This window comes from Hordeum vulgare, chromosome 5H, assembly GCF_904849725.1.
Source record: "Hordeum vulgare subsp. vulgare chromosome 5H, MorexV3_pseudomolecules_assembly, whole genome shotgun sequence".
Classification (NCBI taxonomy): Eukaryota; Viridiplantae; Streptophyta; class Magnoliopsida; order Poales; family Poaceae; genus Hordeum; species Hordeum vulgare.
In genome coordinates, this window is record NC_058522.1 from 91,782,224 (window position 1) to 91,797,154 (window position 14,931).

Consider the following 14,931-nt stretch of genomic DNA (forward strand, 5'->3'; position numbering starts at 1 on the left):
CTTCCTATCATGTCCATTGTTCTTTATTAGTGACTTCGTGGGTGATCTAGACGGAGGCAAACATCAAAGTCTAATGTTTATACATATGTTCATAATTCGTTACATGTCCATTCTTAAAAATGCAATACCAAAGTCTAAGGCTAGACCGCGGGTGCACGCACCTGATGTAACCCGGACTTGGATTTCACTATCACCAATTGTCATAAAATGAATGTTGATGATGCGATTGACAAGAACATGTAGAGGAGCTTTATATCGGTTGTATAATGATGGCTCATATGTAGTTTTGTCGGCTCTTGTTTATCAGGGTTTGCCATATCTTACAATCCTCAAGGCTCTTTCATGTTGAGAAGCCCTCGCTCTCGCGAAGGATCTTGTGTTGCAACATGTCACAGTTGCACCGGTCTACAAAATAATGGTCATGAATATCAACAGCACACCTTGGGCCTCATAGCACCGATTGTGAAGCACATAGAAAAAACTACTAGGGACTTTTCTTTTTTCCAATTTGTTATTAGTCGTGGATGGTTGCTAATAGTTTCAATCATAAGTACATAAAATTCTAAGTAAAGAAGAGCATGTTAGGAGAGCCCTCTCATGCATATAACTGACGATAATTGAATTAGTAGCTTAGTTGATTGCCTACGGACAATTCTTCACACCATACCCTCACTATTCCACACTCGCTATTTGTATTATAGTGTACTAGGGAACATGTGTGTGTCGTTGCATCGGAGAAAACAAAAATAGCTAGTCCCATATACACAATGTGTACATGAGATTATGCGTGTGGCAGCTCGTGTCACCTCGACTTGTGGTATACCTACCCACCGATGTTAGTGCGCTTGACTGTCATATCTTTAGTGGGCGTGATTTTGTACGACAGACAAACATCGAACATCTCAAGATAATCCAAGTTTCTCTTTATTCCCTCTATGGAAAAATGTTATCCTCTATTTTGTTGCTCTCAAGCATCATATTTTCGTTAGTGACGGGTTTTCCCCTCATAGTTTTGGGATGTTTTTTATAAGCCAATGAGAAGCATATCTTTTGGTTGTTGAGTTGTCTACAATTACATTCAAGTCTTCCTTGTCACGATGCTCTCTTAACGTGTGTAGCATTTTTGCTACAACTTTAACCAAAGACAAACAACTTAAAGTATTTTAAATCCTAGTTATTCAAGATATTGTGGTATTCTTGAATTTTCTTTTAAAATACTTTGCAAGCAAACACAGCCTTGGGGTGTCTGATTTGAAAATTCATGGGAATATCAGCAAGTTGGCCCATCTTGTAACCTAGAACATCTACAGAAGGACTAGGAAAATCCGTCCCCTATACGTCCACGAACGTGCTCGGACACGCTCGCAGGCGGACGCTTATATTTCGCTCCCTCCATGGACGTCAATCACAGAAACTAAATGTCACATGTAAATAACAAATATTGGTACCGAACATAAGTAGTGTTACATCAAATTTATTTGAAGTGCATAATCAATCATCTGCTCTTTGATTTCCATTATGGGTCCACATATGCTTCACCAGATCATTGAGTAGTTGCGCGTGCACGTGATGATCACGGAGATTCTGATGCGTGTGTGGAAAGTTCATAAGTTGAGCTGCATCTTGATCTTCCAGGATTTTAACTTGTTCTTGAGGTGCTTCAAAATCATTAGTTTGAGCTACACCATCGCTGACGTGCACTGGGGCCTGATCTTTCGATGAGAGTGGGATAACTACGATTTTGTCGGACTTGACCCTCACGATCCGGCTACCAACCATACGGGGAGAACCGTACATGACTGATATCCACGGGAATCGTTGGACCAACTCCACAGTGTTATCGATCAAGCCAACAAGGCGATCAACCTATCCACGAGGGATTTTTCCTGCAAGCAAATCGAAGAACATGCAAGAAAATAATAGTCAAGCAATCTAAAATTGCAAATATGTTAGATGGATAAATCTCACAAGATAGGGTTTCGATAGTATGTATAGACGGCCGCACTAGCCGCTACGAGCAAAGACAAATAAAAATAGCAGTAACTAAACTTCTCTAACAAAAAACCGAGTCTAAACCCCAATAGATGTTAACTACTCCCTCTCTACCTAAATACTTGTAGTTGGACAGAACTAGATTCTCTCCAACTACAAGAACTTAGGTACAGAGGGAGTATTTATTTAGCAACGATCGTTGTTTCTGTTGGTCTTGAGCAACCGACGTAAAAGAATCAGCCACGTCCGGGTCGCACGGAGGCCGAACTCATGTAATGGGCCAACGTTTGCTTAGTGAGGGAGTCCAGGACTAGGGGGTCCTTGGGCCACCTACTTGTCCATATGGACCGGACTCTCTGGCTTGTTCGACCATTGACAAAAGTGTTGGATTATAGATGGACTCTTCCGAAGACTTGGTGTGCAATCCAAGGAAATATAGGCATCAGCATATTCCTTCTCTATTGTAACTGACTTTGTATAAACCCTGGTACCCCTAGCATCTATATAAGCCAGGGGGGTCGTAGCTCGCAGGATACATCAAGCTCATTATGGTTAGGGTTTGGACCAGAACATCGATCTCGCAGTAGATCAACTTTGTAATGTGTACTATCTCATCAGTAACAGCAAGAGTAGGATGTAGGGTTTTACCTCCATAAAGAGGGCCCCAACCTGGGTAAAACATCGTCCCCATTATCTCTTGTTACCCATCGACCCTAGATCCATAGTTTGGACCCCCTACTCGGGATCGGCCAGTTTTGACACCGACATTGATGCTTTCATTGAGAACTCCGTTGTGAAATCGCGTAAAGGCTCGATGGCTCGTTTGGTCACCAGCGACAACATTGAGTCCGGAGATATCTTTGTCTCTGACAAACCCTCTGCTTTCGGTAGCACCTCACACTTCAAGGCAACTCATCATCAGATCGACGGTATCGCTCCGGGGTAGGAATTTAAGTTCGGCAAGCTGGAATTCGTTGCCAACTCCCGAGGCGACCCGATCTCTTCCGAGATTCCGGTTGCGTCCGATAACCTCAGAGAATACGAAGCTTTAACTTCAGACCATATCCTAGACTTTGAGTCCGGAATAGATTTTAACCCCGATTCGGCCTCGAGCCATGATCCGACTATGGAATTCGAGGGCACGAGGGTCATCCCGCCCAAATACACTTCTTACGCCGGAGCCTCAGAATGCGGTCCCTTCGGGGCTTCGATCTTCAATCTAGTGGATCTCTCATGGTCAAATGAGACTAAGACCCAAGCACGAACCGATGACTATTCGGACCAGCGGTCTCCTACCCAGGATCTTTCCGGACGTGGAGCTAGGTGTAGGGAACTTTATTCCCCGCCCAACACCCGCTTTGTCTCCACCATCGAAGATCTAACCAATTTGTTAGACTTCTCTTGTGAAGAAGCCAAAGATATGGACATGACTATTCAATCATGAGTCCCTCCCGTCACGGGACGATGGACAACCACCTCCTCTTATGATGTTTATATGGTGGACATCCCTAAGGACGAAGGTGATACGGTAAAAAATGATAATGACACCCCAGCCAAAAACAGCGACGATGAACCTGTCAAACACCGCCGCCAGCGCAAAAAACCTAAAGCTCGTAAGGGCAAGGCACACAAGAAACCCAGATCCCGAGGATACGAAAAATCTCGCCGAGTCCCCAAAACCTTCACACCCCGCATATAACCCTGACTTATCAGGATACATGGATACAGACCAGCCTAATGATCCCGACAACTCCGGAGACGGCAACTACGTTCCTCTGATCGAGGAGGACAAGAGCCTAGGAGCCGGCGCAAGACAAGACACTCCAATGTGTTTGCCTCCGGCGTCAAGGAGCGCAGGAGGTGTCGAGGTGTAAGCCGGGTAAGCCTGACCCGTCGCGGCTGCTGTTTCCATCTGACGCGCAGCTCGCGCTGCGTCCACGATGTCTTGGACACACGTGTAGGGCATCCCAAGCGGGTTGTTTTGAGGAAGGCGTCGTGGCCCGCTCGTTACTGCGGGTAAGTCCTCGTGGCGACTTCTGGTGTGGCTCGCCTGAGGCGTGGAGTGTAACCTGTCGAGGCTATGAGAATATTGTGCATGCTAGACCACGTCCGTCTTTAGCATCTCAGTGGCATTTCTAGCCTCTATCTTGGCCGAGGAGTTTCCGTAAATCAGGAGGGACTCCATGTGGCGAGTTGCCGCCAGCACATTATCCAGGGGATTCGAGAAGTGACCTCGTGGCATTTGGAAACGAGTCGCATGGGCGTCCATTGGCTGAGGCAGTGGCGGGTTAGGTGGTTGAGCCGGACCTCCCCTTGGAACAGTTTGTAAAGGTCGACCAGGATCCGCCCGAGGGGTGCGCGGGGTATCGAAGAGGCGAGTCGGGTGTAAGTCAGCCGGGATGCGTCCGTGGTGTCTCCTTTGGTGTACGGCGTCGGACGCATGCTGCTGTCTCTCGAGCCACCAACCTTCGGTGTTCAGCCGCTCCATCTCCGCTTCGATCGCAGCCTGCTGCATCTCTACCGTGGCGGCTTCTGCTTCCATGTCCCGCTGTGCTTTGGCCATCGCCTCCCGCAGCTTCGCTAACTCGACGTTGATAGACTCCCGATTCTCGGACGTGACAGCGGTCGCCATGAGGCTGGCGACCTCCGCCGCCAACTCCGCCATGGTTTGAGCTGGGGTTTTCGACGTCCCGCCGGTTTCATTGTTGCCGGCCAGGTTTTGCTGAGGCTGTGTCGACCCTGCCATGTAGATGGCGATTTGTCGACGGGATCTATCAAGGATCTCTGGGTCCATTGCCAGTGACAGCCCTCCGATTTGTCCTTCATGAAGAGGATGGATTGAATCCATCTCGCCCATGGACGAACCGCCATCAGAGTTGACGGGGGTGATCTCCTGGGTCGCCGATTCATCTTGTACGTCGTTTCCCCGCGTAAAACCGATGAAGGCGTGGCGACTTCTATCCTGTCGTGTGATGGGGAGGACGTACCTGCCGGCTCGACGATGTAGGAGGAGGTGTCTGGCACAGGCACGGGTGTCCCAATCATGCCGATGAAGATGTTGATCTTGCCGAAGGGGACTCTGTAACCAAATTCGACTGAATCGACTTCTGGCCCCCACAACGAGTTGTCGATGTAGTACCTTACGCGGTGGCTCTTCGTCATGACACCGACCGCGTAGCTTTCTGACCCTGGTAGGGCTCCCTTCGAGAACTCAACTCCACCGTGCGCTAGCCCCACAGTGGGCGCCAACTGTCGTGGTTTTGTCACGGCACATATCCTCGTGAAAGGACTTAAAGATGGAGCCATCGCACCTTGGTCGCGACTCGAAGGGGGTGAGCGAAAGCGGGACTAAGATTTACCCAGGTTCGTCCCCTCGTGTGGAGGTAAAAGCCTACGTCCTGCTTTGTGTGGATTGATGATGGTTTCGATTACAAGGAGGGCGTAACTCGCCTGACCTAGCTCTCGATAAGTTCTAACCCGCCTGACCTTTCCCCGGGACTCGCCTTTATATACAGATCGAGACCCTAGTGTTTACAAGAGTTCTGGCTATGTTACCCATCGTAGCTTTCCCTATCTCTAAGTCGACGTGTCTTCCAAGATTAGGAACTCCTTTGGTAGTCTATCACCTGCATAGCTTCTCGAACCGCCATCCGGCTTCTGGGCCAAGGGCCGCACTCCTAATGTTGAGTCGCCCCTTTGATGACCCGGCCCACCAAAGGCGGGTTACCCGCAGGTAATATCCCCAACAGATGATACAATGAAAAAGTGTGGACACCGACAACTGGGATGAAATGTGTGAACATGAATGTAATGTCGGTGGGAATACGTACTCCCCCAAGCTTATGCTTTTGGCCTAACTTGGTAATCACCAGTCGTAGAAGCTGTGAGGTCCAATGTTGAAGTGCTGGGGAGCAGGCACCATAGGGTCCCATTGCTGAGGCTCCTCCTGTGCCGCAGCCAGGTTGTTCCGTTAAGAGACAATGTCCTCAAGCATAATCATGTATCCCCCCTGTTTGTATTCAGCTGCAATGAAGTCGGTGAGGCCGACATTAACAACATACTGTGTGAAATCTTGAAGTATTCCGGCTCCTTCCATGAACGCATTATGCAGCCACTCGCACGACCGTAGTTCCGCCAACCTCCGGGTATGGAGATCATTGTCAGATGACTCCCCAATAACCCCCTTGGAGTTCTTCCTAGAAGCAAACTTCCTAAAGAAACTCATCTTTTTTCCTATGAAAAAAATTCTGAAATTTTTAGTCCACAAAATTTTTCTCAACAAAACTTCACAGCAATGATAGCAACTACTCATAGGGATGTATAGAGGCCATATCAAGCATTCAAACTACTTAGAACTGTAAGAATTCAACATGCAAGCTCATCTACAACAACACCAAGAGTAGCTAACTATTACAAATATAAACCACTAAAACAAACACTATTTGGACACATGGAGGAGTCACATACCAAGCAACAAATCCCCGAAACAGTTTCAGAAACGGAGCTTCGAGCAAAGAGATCGAAATCCACGGTTTCGGGAGCAAGAACACGAGAGAGAGAGAGTGATAGTGATTTTTCTGGGTGAATGGAGTGATGTGGGAAGAAGAAGTAAGTGAGGGGGCCCACGTGGGGACCACAACCCACCAGGGCGTGTCTGGGGTCGTGGCGCACCCAGGTGGGTTGTGCCCACCTGGTGCACCTCCCTGTGATATTATTTGCACCAGAAATTTAGAAATATTCAGGAAAGATCGTGTTAAATTTTCAAGGCATTTTGAGGAATTTTATTTTTGGGTCATTTTTTATTGCACAGAAAACTGAGAAAACAGACAAAGCATGGCATTTTATTTTATTTAACTAAGAAAAACAGAAAACAAAAGGTAGGGACACAAGGTAGTGCTCACTAAATTCATCAACTTCATACCTCTCGAAAATGATACATTAAGAAGGTTGATCAAGTCTTATTAACAACCACTTTCGATTAATACGAAACCGAAGAACTTTTGTAAATCACTAAGTTACCTCAATGGGGATATGAATGTCCCCCACAATAAGCATTTCATATTTCTTTTTAACAATAGGTAGAGGTAGTTGAAAACTTCCAATATTGATTGTCGGAGATTTTTGAATAACATTAATACCATTCACTTGGAATTGTTTCTTCGGAAAGTGCACCCTATGCTCATTACCATTGATATGAAAAGTGACCTTGCTTTTATTACAATCAATAACAGCCCCTGCAGTATTCAAGAAGGGTCTACCAAGGATAATTGACATGTTGTCGTCCTCGGGCATCTCAAGTATCACAAAGTCAGTCAAAATAGTAACATTAGCAGCAACAACTGGCACATCCTTAGAAATACCGATAGGTATGGCAGTTGATTTATCAGCCATTTGCAAAGATATTTCAGTAGGTGTGATTTTATTAAAATCAAGTCTTTTATATAAAGAGAAATGCATAACACTAACACCAGCTCCCATATCACATAAAGCAGTTTTCACATAATTTCTTTTAATGGAGCAAGGTATAGTTGGTATTCCCGGATCTCCAAGTTTTTTAGGTACTTCATCTTTAAAAGTATAATTATCAAGCATAGTGGAGATTTCAGCTTCCGGTATTTTTTTCTTATTGGTGATGATTTCTTTCATATACTTTGCATAACGAGGCATTTTTAAGATATTAGTCAAGCAAGTTCGCTAAAAGACCGGCCTCAGCATTTCAGCAAAGCATTCAAAGTCTTCATCATCTTTCTTTTTGGTTGACTTAGGTGGAAAAGGCATAGGCTTTTGAACCCATGGTTCTCTTTCCTTTGCATGTTTTCTAGCCACAAAGTCTTTTTTATCATATCTTTTATTCTTGGTTTGTGGGTTATCAAGATCAATAGCTCGTTCTATCTCAACATCTTTATATGGTTCTTTATCATTTGTTTGAGTGTCTTCATGAACCTCATCATTATCTTTTTCATTATCAGAAGGTGAGTGTTCATTACCACGTTGAGTTTCAGCATCAGAGATAGAAACTTCATTATCATTATCAGGAGGTTTTTCTATTTCAGGTTCACTAGAGGCAGGCAAAGTCCTATTATTTTTCTTCTTCTTTTTCTTTTTAGAAGGACTAGGTGCATCACTGTTAATTCTTTGAGAGTATTGTTCAATTCTCTTTGGGTGTCCCTCAGGATAGAGTGGTTCCTGAGTCATTTTACCTCCTCTAGCGGCTACTCTAACACCAAAGTCACTTATATTATTGTTCATTTCATCAAGTAACTCCCTTTGAGATTTAGCAACTTGTTCCAATTGAGTTTGAACCATAGAGGCATGCTTTCCTACACCTCTAACATCATTTGAGATTCTAAATAACAAGTCACTTAAGCGAGCAATCATATCAGAGTTGTATTTCAATTGTTTCATAACATTTGCATTGAAGTGATCTTGCTTTCTAATGTAATTATCAAACTCATAAAGGCATTGACTAGGATGTTTACTACGAGGATCATCACTATCATTGAATTTCATTAAAGATTTTACCTCTACCACCCTAGGTGGTGGTGGTGCTTCAAGCCCATGTATTTCTTTGATATGTGGTAAATTTTTAGCATCCTAGGCTTTAATACCTTTTTCCTTCATAAATTTCTTTGCCTCTTGCATATATTCAGAACTGAGATATAAGACACCTCTCTTATTCGGAGTGGGTTTAATAGGTGTTTCAGGAGGAGTCCAGTCATCATAATTTTTCAATATGTTATTCAATAATTCTTCAGCTTGCCCAATAGTTCGTTCCCTGAAAACACAACCAACACAACTATCTAGGAAAACCCTAGAAGCATCGGTTAGTTCATTATAGAAGATATCAAGTATTTCATTTTTCTTAAGTGGATGATGAGGCAAAACATTAAGCAATTGGAGAAGCCTCCCCCAAGCTTGTGGGAGACTCTCTTCTTCAATTTGCACAAAGTTAAATATTTCCTGCAAGGCAGCTTGTTTCTTATGAGCAGGGAAATATTTTTCAGAGAAGTAATAAATCATATCCTGGGGATTATGCACACAACTAGGAGCAAGAGTATTGTACCAAGCTTTAGCATCACCCTTTAATGAGAACGAAAATAACTTGAGAATATAGTAATAGTGAATCTTCTCATCATGAGCAAAAAGGATGGCTATATCATTCAACTTAGTAAGATGTGCCACAATAGTTTTAGTTTCATAACTATGGAAAGGACCAGATTCAACCAAAGTGATTAACTCTGGGTCGACAGAGAATTCATAATCCTTATCATCAATAAAGATAGGTGAAGTAGCAAACTCAGGATCACATTTCATTTTAGCATTCAGAGATTTTTCCTTATACTTGCATAATAATTTCTCTAGATCATCTCTATCCTTATAAGCAAGAATATCTCTAGTTGCCTCCTCACTCATAGTATAACCTTACGATACCTATGGCAATTCATATCTAGGAGGACTAGTTCTAGTAGGTGTTTCAAGATTCTAGGTTTCAAGTTCATCATCAGATTCAACAATATCATGTTGTCTTACTCTAGCAATTTGATCATCAAGAAATTCACCTAGTGGCACATCATCATTAAGCAAGGTACTAGCATCATCATGAGTAGTATTCATAGCAGAAGTAGCATCATCAATAACTTCTGACATATCAAAATTAATAGGATGTTGTGGTGTTGCAAGTTTACTTATAACAGAAGGTGAATCTAAAGCGGAGTTGGATGACAGTTCCTTACCTCCCCTCGTCTTAGAGGGAAAAATCTTAGTCTTAGCATCCTTCACATTCTTCATAGTGATAATATGATAATAATCCCAAGTGAGTCAACAACTATTACTATACTCCCCGGCAACAGGCCAGAAAAAGGTCTTGATAACCCACAAATATAGGGGATCGCAACAGTTTTCGAGGGTAGAGTATTCAACCTAAATTAATAGATTCAACACAAGGGAAGCCAAAGAATATCTGAAGGCATTAACAGCTGAGTTGTCAATTCAATCACACCTGGAGATTAATTATATGCAGCAAGGTGATTAGTAGCACAGTAATATGATAGTTTTGATGACAGTAGCAGCAGCAATAATAATTGTAACAGTGATAGCAGTGATTTTGTAGCAGTAACGATAGTAGTAGCAACAATAGTAACTTAGCAAGAACAATATAAGGTAAATTCGGAGGCATTGGATCGGTGACTCGTTGGATGATATTCATCATGAGACAATTATAACCTAGGGCGATACGACAATAGCTCCCTTTCATAGATATAATGTAGGGATGTATTCCGTAAATAGTCATACGTGTTTATGGAAAGAACTTGCATGACATCTTTTGTCCTACCCTCCTGTGGCAGCGGGGTCCTATTGGAAACTAAGGGATATGAAGGCATCCTTTTAATAGAGAACCGGAACAAAGCATTAACACACGGTGAATACATGAAATCCTAAAACTACGGTCATCACCAGGAGTGGTCCCGACTATTGTCACTCCAGAGTTGTCGGATCATAACACGTAGTAGGTGACTATAACTTGCAAGATCGGATCTAGAACATGGATATAATGGTGATAACATAAACGGTTCAGATCTGAAATCATGGCACCCGGGCCCAAAGTGACAAGCATTAAGCATGGTAAAGTCATAGCAACATCAATCTCACAACATAGTGGATACTAGGGATCATGCCCTAACAAAAGTAACTCGATTACATGATGAATCTCATCGAACTCCTTGATACGTCTCCAACGTATCTATAATTTTTGATGGTTTCATGCTATTATCTTGTCAAACTTTGGATGTTTTGTATGCCTTTTATAACTTTTTTGGGACTAACTTATTAACTCAGTGACAAGTGCCAGTTCCTATTTTTTCCGTGTTTTTGACCCTTTTCGAAGGAGGATTTTAAACGGAGTCCAAACAGAACGAAACTTCCAAAAAGATTTTTTCTGAAACAAAAGAAGATTGGGGAACCTGAGAACCAGGGCAGGGGCCACCAGGGACCCCACAAGCCCCCTAGCCGCGGCCAGGGGGGCCGCGCCTCCCAAGCTTGTGGGATCCGTGGGCCACCTCTGCCATAGGTCTTTCGCCTATATATTCCCAAAATTGCAGAAAAAATTAGGAGATCATCGAAAGTACTTTTCCGCCGCCGCAAGCTTCTGTCTCCGCAAGATCCCATCTGGGGCACGTTCTGGTGCCCTGCCGGAGGGGCGATTCGGATACGGAGGGCTTCTTCATCAACACCATGACCTCTCCGATGGGTCCATAGACCTATGGGTCCATAGCTAGTAGCTAGATGGCTTCTTCTCTCTCTTGGATTTTCAATACAAAGTTCTCCATGATCTTCATGGAGATCTATCCGATGTAATCTTCTTTTGCGGTGTGTTTGTCGAGATCCGATGAATTGTGGATTTATAATCAGATTATCTATGAATCTTATTTGAGTTTCTTCTGATCTCTTTTATGCATGATTTCATATCCTTGTAATTCTCTTCGAGTTATGGGTTTTGTTTGGCCAGCTTGATCTATGATTCTTGCAATGGGAGAAGTGCTTGGTTTTGCGTTCATACTGTGCGGTGACCTCACCCAGTGACACAAGGGGTAGCGAGGCACGCATCATGTTGTTGCCATCAAGGGTAAAAAGATGGGGTTTTAATCATTGGTTTGAGATTATCCCTCTACATCATGTCATCTTGCTTAAGGCGTTACTCTGTTCATCATGAACTCAATACACTAGATGCAAGCTGGATAGCGGTCGATGTGTGGAGTAATAGTAGTAGATGTAGAAAGTATCGGTCTACTTGTCTCGGACGTGATGCCTATATGTATGATCATTGCCTTAGATATCGTCATGACTTTGCGCGGTTCTATCAATTGCTCGACAGTAATTTGTTCACCCACTGTAATATTTTCTATTTTGAGAGAAGCCTCTGGTGAACACTATGGCCCCCGGGTCTACTCCACACCATATTTTCAACCTTACTCTTTTACTTCGTTGCACTTTCCGCCTTCAGATCTCACTTTGCAATCAATCTTGAAGGGATTGACAACCCATTTATAGCGTTGGGTGCAAGCTCGTTTGTGTTTGCGCAGGTACTCTGGACTTGACGAGATTCTCCTACTGGATTGATACCTTGGTTATCAAACTGAGGGAAATACTTATTGCTCCTGTGCTGCATCACCCTTTCCTGTTCACGGGAAAAACCAACGCAAGCAAGTCTCCGTCAACGTGTCAATTTCTGGCGCTGTTGTTTGAGAAGTAGCAAGAAGAATTCCTGGCGCCGTTGCCGGGGAGGATCAAGTCAAGAACTCATCCAAGTAAGTGTCGCAAACTCATCTCTTGCATTTACTTTTTTGCCTCTCGTTTTCCTCTCCCCCACTTCTGAAAAACAAGAATTTACAAAAAGATTTGCCCTTTTCTTCATTTGGTTCGCCCTTTTCTCTCGCGTGTTCCTTGTTCGCTTGTGTGCTTGCTTGCTTGCTTGCTTGCTGAAGTCACCATGACTGAAAACACCAAACTTTGTGACTTGTCGAATACTACTAATAATAATGATTTTATTAGTACTCCGATTGCTCCCGCCACTAGTGCGGAGTCATACGAAATCAATGCCGCTTTGCTGAATCTTGTTATGAAGTAGCAATTTTCCGGCCTTCCTAGTGAAGATGTCGCATCCCATCTTAATACCTTCATAGAGCTTTGCGATATGCAAAATAAGAAAGATGTGGATAATGATGTGATTAAATTGAAGCTTTTTCCTTTCTCGTTGCGAGATCGATCAAAAACTTGGTTTTCGTCTTTGCCTAAAAATAGTATCGATTCTTGGGATAAGTGCAAAGATGCTTATATATCCAAGTATTTTCCGTCGGCTAAGATTATCTCTCTCCGTAATGAAATCATGAATTTTAAGCAACTTGATCATGAACATGTTGCACAATCTTGGGAGAGAATGAAATTGATGATTAGAAATTGTCCCGCTCATGGCTTGAGTCTTTGGATGATTATACAAATCTTCTACGCCGGCTTGAATTTTGCTTCCAGAAATATCTTGGACTCCGCCTCAGGTGGAAAGTTCATAGAAATCACGTTAGGAGAAGCCATAAAACTCCTAGACAATATCATGACAAACTACTCTCAGTGGCACACTGAAAGGTCACCTACTAGTAAGAAGGTACACGATATAGAAGAAATTAACTCGTTGAGTGCTAAGATGGATGAGTTAATGAATTTTGTTGCTAGTAGAAGTGCTCCTTTAGATTCTAATGATATGCCCTTGTCTTCCTTGATTGAGAGTAGCAACGCTAGCTTGGACGTTAATTTTGTTGGTAGGAACAATTTTGGCAACAACAATGCTTTTAGAGGAAACTATGTTCCTAGGCCTTTTCCTAGTAACCCCTCTAATAACTTTGGCAACCCCTACAACAATACTCATGGAAATTACAATAGATTATCCTCTGATCTAGAGAGTAATATCAAAGAGTTTATCAATTCGCAAAAGATTTTCAATGCGTCCATAGAGGAAAAACTACTCAAAATTGATGATTTGGCTAAGAGCGTTGATAGAATGTCTAGTGATATTGATGCTTTGAAAGTTAGATGTGCTCCTCCCAAGATCAATATGGATGAAATTTTGAAATCTATGCGTGTTTCCATGAGTGAGAGCAAAGAAAGAACCGCCCAAATTCATGCTAGACATGAATGGCTCAAAAAGGCGTGTTCTCGTGATAAGAATCACGAAGATCTTAAAGTGCTTGGTGTGACTCCCATTGAATCTTTGTTTTCTTGTGTCAAACCCAATGATGATGGGGCTGGATATGAATCCACTTTGGTTGAAAAACGCCCCAATGATTCGGAGTCCATCTATCTTGATGCTAAAAGCATTGAAAGTGGAGTAGAAGATATTAAAACTTTGAGTAGTAATGAAATTACTACTTTGGATTTCAAGGGATTCAATTATGATAGTTGCTCCTTGATTGAATGCATTTCCTTGATGCAGTCCATACTAAACTCTCCACACGCTTATAGCCAAAACAAGCCCTTTACCGATCATATCGTCGAAGCTATGATAAAATATCTTGAAGAGAAACTTGAATTGGAAGTCTCTATCCCTAGAAAGCTTCATGATGAGTGGGAACCTACTATCAAAATTAAAATCAAAAACTATGAATGCAATGCTTTTTGTGATTTGGGTGCTAGTGTTTCCGCGATTCCAAAGTCTTTATGTGATGTTCTGGGTTTTAATGAGATTGAGGAGTGTTCTCTTAATTTGCATCTTGTGGATTCTACTGTCAAGAAACCCATGGGAAGGATCAATGATGTTCTTATTATTGAAAATAGGAACTATGTACCCGTGGATTTCATTGTGCTTGACATTGATTGCAATCCTACATGCCCTATTATTCTTGGTAGATCTTTCCTAAGGACTATCGATGCTATCATCGATATGAAGGAAGGGAATATTAGATTTCAATTTCCTTTAAAGAAGGGCATGGAGCACTTTCCTAGAAAGAAAATAAGATTGCCTTATGAATCCATGATGAGGGCTACTTATGGTTTGAGAACCAAAGACGACGATACGTGATTTTATCGCCTTATGCCTAGCTAAGGGCTTTAAACAATAGCGCTTGTTGGGAGGCAACCCAATGAATTTATCTTTTTCTTTCTGTTTTGTTGCGTCCACACCATCATAATTCTATTATGATTTTGTTTTTTGTGTTTCTTTTTGTGTTTGAGAGAAGCAAAACCTTTATGACTAGTCTTAGTGATGGTTGTTTGATCCTGCTGGAAAAAGACAGAAACTTTTCGCTCACGAGATGATTTTTCATTTTTATTCAGAAAGAGATTTTGAGTTTATTATTTTTTGTGCTGGTTGATATACCTTTTTCCCAGGCCGTCGTAATTTTTCAGAATTTTTGAGGTACCAGAAGTATACGAAGTATACAGATTGCTACAGAC